General features: G+C 47.4%; 1 long non-coding RNA gene across 1 annotated transcript; it reads left to right on the top strand.

Moving 5' to 3' along the window:
• The first annotated feature begins 232 nt into the window (after positions 1-232).
• Positions 233-1,223, top strand: LOC121167737. Its single transcript, XR_005885631.1, has 2 exons — positions 233-348; positions 992-1,223. It is a non-coding gene; the product is annotated as an uncharacterized LOC121167737 (long non-coding RNA).
• The last annotated feature ends 4,322 nt before the right edge of the window (positions 1,224-5,545 follow it).

Genomic DNA, 5,545 nt, shown 5'->3' with positions numbered 1-5,545 from the left:
AGGGAGGTGAGCGGCGAAACCGTTTAGGGAAAGATCAATGTGCTTACTGTAAAGAAAACGGCCATTGGGCAAAGGATTGTCCCAACAATCCTAGAAACAAGAAAAGGCAGACCTCAGTTTTGACTTTAAAAGACTAGGCCAGTCGGGGCCAGGAGCCTCCCCCTGAGCCCAGGCTAACTCTGTCTGTGGGAGGCAAGCCCACCACGTTTCTAGTAGACACCAGGGCTCAACATTCAGTTTTGACAACTACTGATGGACCTATGAGCCAGAAGACCTCGTGGGTACAGGGAGCCACAGGAGGACGCGCGTACCGGTGGACGACTGATCGGCGGGTCGACTTAGCTACAGGTACTGTCACTCACTCCTTTTTACATGTGCCTGATTGTCCCTATCCCCTATTGGGACGAGATCTTCTGACAAAACTGGGAGCACAAATCAACTTTAAAGACCAAGAAATAACAGTGACTGGGCCTCAAGGGAAATCCCTGTGCATCTTAACCCTAAAATTAGAAAATGAATACAAACTACATGAGGCCATTAGAAAAACTGAAACTAACAAAGAGGGAACCCCACCTTACATGGAGAGATGGATGACTGAATTCCCAGATACATGGGCAGAGACGGGTGGCATGGGATTGTCAGTGCAACAGCCACCAGTACACGTACAACTAAAGGCTACTGCAGGGCCCGTGGCTATCAGACAATATCCCATGTCAAGGAAAGCCTTTGAGGGCATTCGCCCCCACATCCACAGACTGCTAAAACTGGGAATTCTCATTCCTTGCCGGTCACCGTGGAACACTCCTCTCCTACCAGTGCAGAAGCCGGGGACAAATGACTATAGGCCCGTCCAAGACCTAAGAGAAATAAATAGTCGTGTAGAAGACATACATCCCACTGTGCCAAATCCTTATAACCTTCTCAGCTCCTTGCCTCCCTCCCATGTGTGGTATAGTGTCCTGGATTTAAAGGATGCTTTCTTTTGTTTAAGACTGAGCCCGGCGAGCCAACCTTTATTTGCTTTTGAATGGAGAGATCCGGAACATGGAGTAAGTGGGCAACTGACTTGGACTCGATTGCCACAAGGCTTCAAAAATTCCCCCACCATCTTTGATGAGGCCCTACATCAGGACTTGGTGGCATTCAGATTAAATAACCCCAATCTGACTCTCCTCCAATATGTAGATGATCTCTTGCTGGCAGCACCTACCAGAGAGGCCTGCCTAGAAGGGACAAGGGCCCTGTTACGTGAATTGGGAGCCCTAGGATATCGGGCATCTGCCAAGAAAGCCCAGATATGCAGAGAGGAGGTAACCTACCTAGGATATGTCATAAAGGGAGGAAAAAGATGGTTAACTGAAGCCAGGAAAGCTACGGTGGCGTCTATACCAGTCCCAAGGAACTCCCGACAGGTACGTGAGTTTCTGGGAACGGCAGGATTCTGCCGGCTGTGGATACCTGGGTTTGCGGAGCTGGCCGCTCCCTTGTACATGTTAACGAAGGAAAAAAAACTCCTTCATCTGGGGAAAAGAACAACAACGGGCTTTTGAAAGACTGAGCATTATTCATTGTCCGGGCCACCAAAAAGGAACAGATCCAGTAGCTAGAGGAAATAGACTGGCAGACCAGACTGCAAAAACTGTTGCCACTGAGCCAATCTCAGCCCTACCCCTGGAAATAAACTCAAAAACGGGACCCGAAGAGACCAGGCAAAACACAGATGACATAGTCTGCAACTGGGGAGTTCCATTTAAATATACTGATAATGACAGAGCTCTCATTAAAGAACTCGAAGGGGAATGGGATGCTAAGTGCAAAGCATGGAGAAAAGGAGACAAGGTCATCCTGCCCTATCGCATAGCTACTGAAATCATTGAACACCTCCACCGCCTCACTCATTTGAGCCGGAGAAAAATGCACGCTCTACTTGCAAATGAGAAATGCCCGTTTATAACTCCTGACCTGCAGTTTCTTACTCAAATTACAGTGGACCAATGCAAGCCTTGTGCCCAGGTAAACGCAGGGCGACTAAAACTCCCCCAAGGAGCCCGTGCCCGAGGACACCGACCGGGAATACAATGGGAAATAGACTTTACTGAAGTAAAACCGGGACTGTATGGTTATAAATATCTCTTAGTTTTTGTAGACACCTTTTCAGGCTGGGTAGAAGCCTACCCCACGAAGAATGAAACGGCCACGACAGTCGTTAAAAAACTCCTTGAAGAAATTTTTCCCCGGTACGGATTGCGGCAAGTATTAGGGTCAGATAACGGTCCCGCTTTCGCCTCCCAGGTAAGTCAGGGGGTGGCCAAGAGTTTGGGGATTCATTGGAAACTACATTGTACTTATCGACCCCAGAGTTCAGGCCAGGTAGAAAGAATGAATAGAACTCTAAAAGAGACCTTGACTAAATTAGCCCTAGAGACTGGCGGAAAAGACTGGGTACGGCTCCTCCCTATGGCCCTTTTTCGAGTGCGCAACACTCCTGCATATCATGGGCTGACTCCCTTTGAAATATTATATGGGAGCCCACCACCGGCATCCTCTTTCTGTGATTTTGATCCTACCATGTTCCCCCATCCACCCTCGTTACAGGCGTATCTCCAGGCTCTCAGAGCAGTGAGAGAGTACATCTGGAAACCGCTTACAGAGGCCTACAAGGACAAAGACATTCCACCGTGCCCTCACCCGTTCAAGGAAGGAGACCAGGTGTATGTCCGGAGACACCAGACAAAAACCTTAGAACCACGGTGGAAAGGACCCTTTACTGTCCTACTGACTACTCCAACCGCCCTGAAAGTCGACGGAATTGCCGCCTGGGTACATGCCTCCCACGTGAAACACGCCAAGGATCAGCCAGCAACAGGGACTACAGGGACTGACCAGGAACCAGAATAGAAACTTCAACGAACCCCAAATCCTCTAAAGATAAGACTGACTCGTGCTTAAAAATGTACTTTTTGACTTTGCTATCTCTTCCATGTTCATTGTCAGATTATAACCCACATACCCCCCATAAAATTACCTGGAAAATCAGTAGTTTGGAAATAGGAACAGTCATAAATAGCACTCAAGTCATTGGACCGGTTGATGTTACCTTTCCCAAGTTATATTTTGATCTATGTGACCTAGTTGGAGGAGCATGGGAGACTCCCGGTCTCCCTTATTCAGGAACTAATAGTCGGAACGCGTATGGCTGTGAGAATGTACTGGGACGGTTACACACCAGAGCCAGACCCTTTTACGTTTGTCCGGGGAGTGACCGTAGCAAAGCCAAAATCAAGCAATATAGGGGGGCCGAAGAAGGATACTGTGCTAGTTGGGGTTGTGAAACTACCGGGACAGTGTATTGGCTCACTGAATCAACTGACCTCATCTCAGTCAAGAGAGAAAATATTCCAGGGTATTCAGGGACAGGGCCCTGGATTTGCGGCCAGGGTCACTGGAAACAAAACTGCGGACCATGCTTTGATAGTGTGACTAGAAGAACGGGGAGCACCCCAGGTGGCAGATGCAATCCTTTAGTTATTTCTTTCACCTCGGCCGGAGAAAAAGCTGACTGGACTAAGACGAGAGTATGGGGATTGCGGCTCTACAGAGAAGGGTGGGACGCATTTACTCTGTTCACTATCTCCCGCCAAATAGAGCCCTTAGCCACCCAGTCTATTGGCCCAAATCATGTCCTGCCTGCCTTCCGCGGGCCGTCAGGACAACAGCCTCAACATCCTATAAGGCCATTTTTCAACCACACAATAACTCCACAAACTAGCACGCCGGCCTCCCCCACTATAGTGCCGAAAAGCACGAGAGAAAGACTCATAAATCTAGTTAAAGGAGCCTTTCTAGCCCTTAACTCTTCAGATCCCGAAAGAGCCAGGGACTGCTGGCTATGCCTCAACCCCAGTCCACCTTATTATGAAGGAATAGCCACAATAGCAAACTTAACAAACTCCAGTAGCCCATCTCCAGTCTGCAGCACCATGGGGCACGAACTGACACTTACTGATGTCAGTGGGACAGGTCTATGTATAAGAAAAAATTCAATAAAATCTAGACTATGTAACCAGAGTTTAAATGTCCCCATAGGAAATTATTATCTGACACCACCTAATGGAATCTATTGGGCATGCAACACTGGTCTGACCCCTTGTATCTCGGCACAGGTTCTTAACGTCACCAAAGACTTCTGTGTGCTTGTTCAATTGTGGCCAAGAATAACGTACCTTCCGTCTGAGACTGTTCTAGCTGCCTATGAACATCCAGGGAGGGCCAAGCGAGAGCCTGTCTCTATTACTCTAGCCGTGTTACTAGGTACAGGAGGAATAGCCGCTGGCATAGCCACCGGAGCAACTGCTCTGTCGAGAACAGACTATTACCAAGGACTACACCAGGCTATGAATGAAGATCTACAGGCCTTAGAACAGTCAGTCAGAGGACTAAAAGAGTCTCTTACCTCTCTGTCTGAAGTAGTGTTGCAAAACAGGAGAGGACTAGATTTGCTATTGTTAAAAGAAGGAGGATTGTGTGCCGCCTTAAAGGAAGAGTGTTGTTTCTATGCTGACCAAACTGGAAGTGTGACTGAGACTTTAGATCGACTCAGAGACAGATTAAATAAAAGACAGAAAGAATTGTCAGCCCAAAAAGGATGGTTTAAAAACATATTCTCTCAATCACCCTGGCTAACCACTCTCATCTCTGCTATAACAGGACCTTTAATATTGTTATTACTCCTTTTAACTATGGGACCTTGCATTATTAATCGTTTATTACAGTTCATAAAAAAAGGATTGTCAATAATTCAAGCCTTTGTATTAACCAGCCAATATCAGCCTGTACAAGAAAATGCCTGCTAATGCTTATATTTTAAGATAAAAATATGTCCTAAAAAAAAGGGGGGGAATGTAAGAGCTTAGAATAACCGCTTGATTTTGCTTCTGTATATTGCTTTCTGCTGAGCAAGAGTAGAGACATGTTGGAATAAATATAGAAAAGCTATTTCATGAAGGAAGTAAAAGTTTCAGTTTCCCAGGCCGGAGCAGGCAGCTGCAGGAATAAAAGAGATAAGGTAGCAAGGCCGGAGCAGGCAGCTGCAGGAATAAAAGAGATTCTAATCTTAAAGTAAAATGCCAGCTGTTATGCGAAGTTTGCGGTTTTGTCCTTTAAAAAGGTGCTTTAACCTGCTTGGGGCGCGCAGAGTCCTGGATGCCTCCAGAGACTCTGTTGCCCATTCGCGAATGCTCAATAAAATCCTCATGCTTATTGCAGCCTCTGCGTTTGACTTGTTTTGCCAATGACGGTGTGACTCCCCTCCACGGGGTTGGACTCTCCCTGAGTCTAACAGGAGCATCCCAATTGGCTGTCCCTCTGTGACCTCACAGGGCTCTGTGTCCATACCAGCTGTCCACTCAGCAGCCACCTGGTCATAAACAGCCCAGAATGCTATGGCAGCAGCATTCTACAAAAGCCATGGCAATACACAGGCCCCTTTTGGCCTGGTGCAGAAAGCAGGCAGGTGGCTCAAGCTCTGCTTTCTCTGGTCTTCCCC

Source organism: Ochotona curzoniae, unplaced genomic scaffold (assembly GCF_017591425.1).
Source record: "Ochotona curzoniae isolate NIBS_2020 unplaced genomic scaffold, NIBS_Ocur_1.0 contig_1235, whole genome shotgun sequence".
NCBI lineage: Eukaryota > Metazoa > Chordata > Mammalia > Lagomorpha > Ochotonidae > Ochotona > Ochotona curzoniae.
The sequence above is the reverse complement of the archived record's forward strand: the minus strand, read 5'-3'. Positions and strand labels throughout refer to the sequence as shown.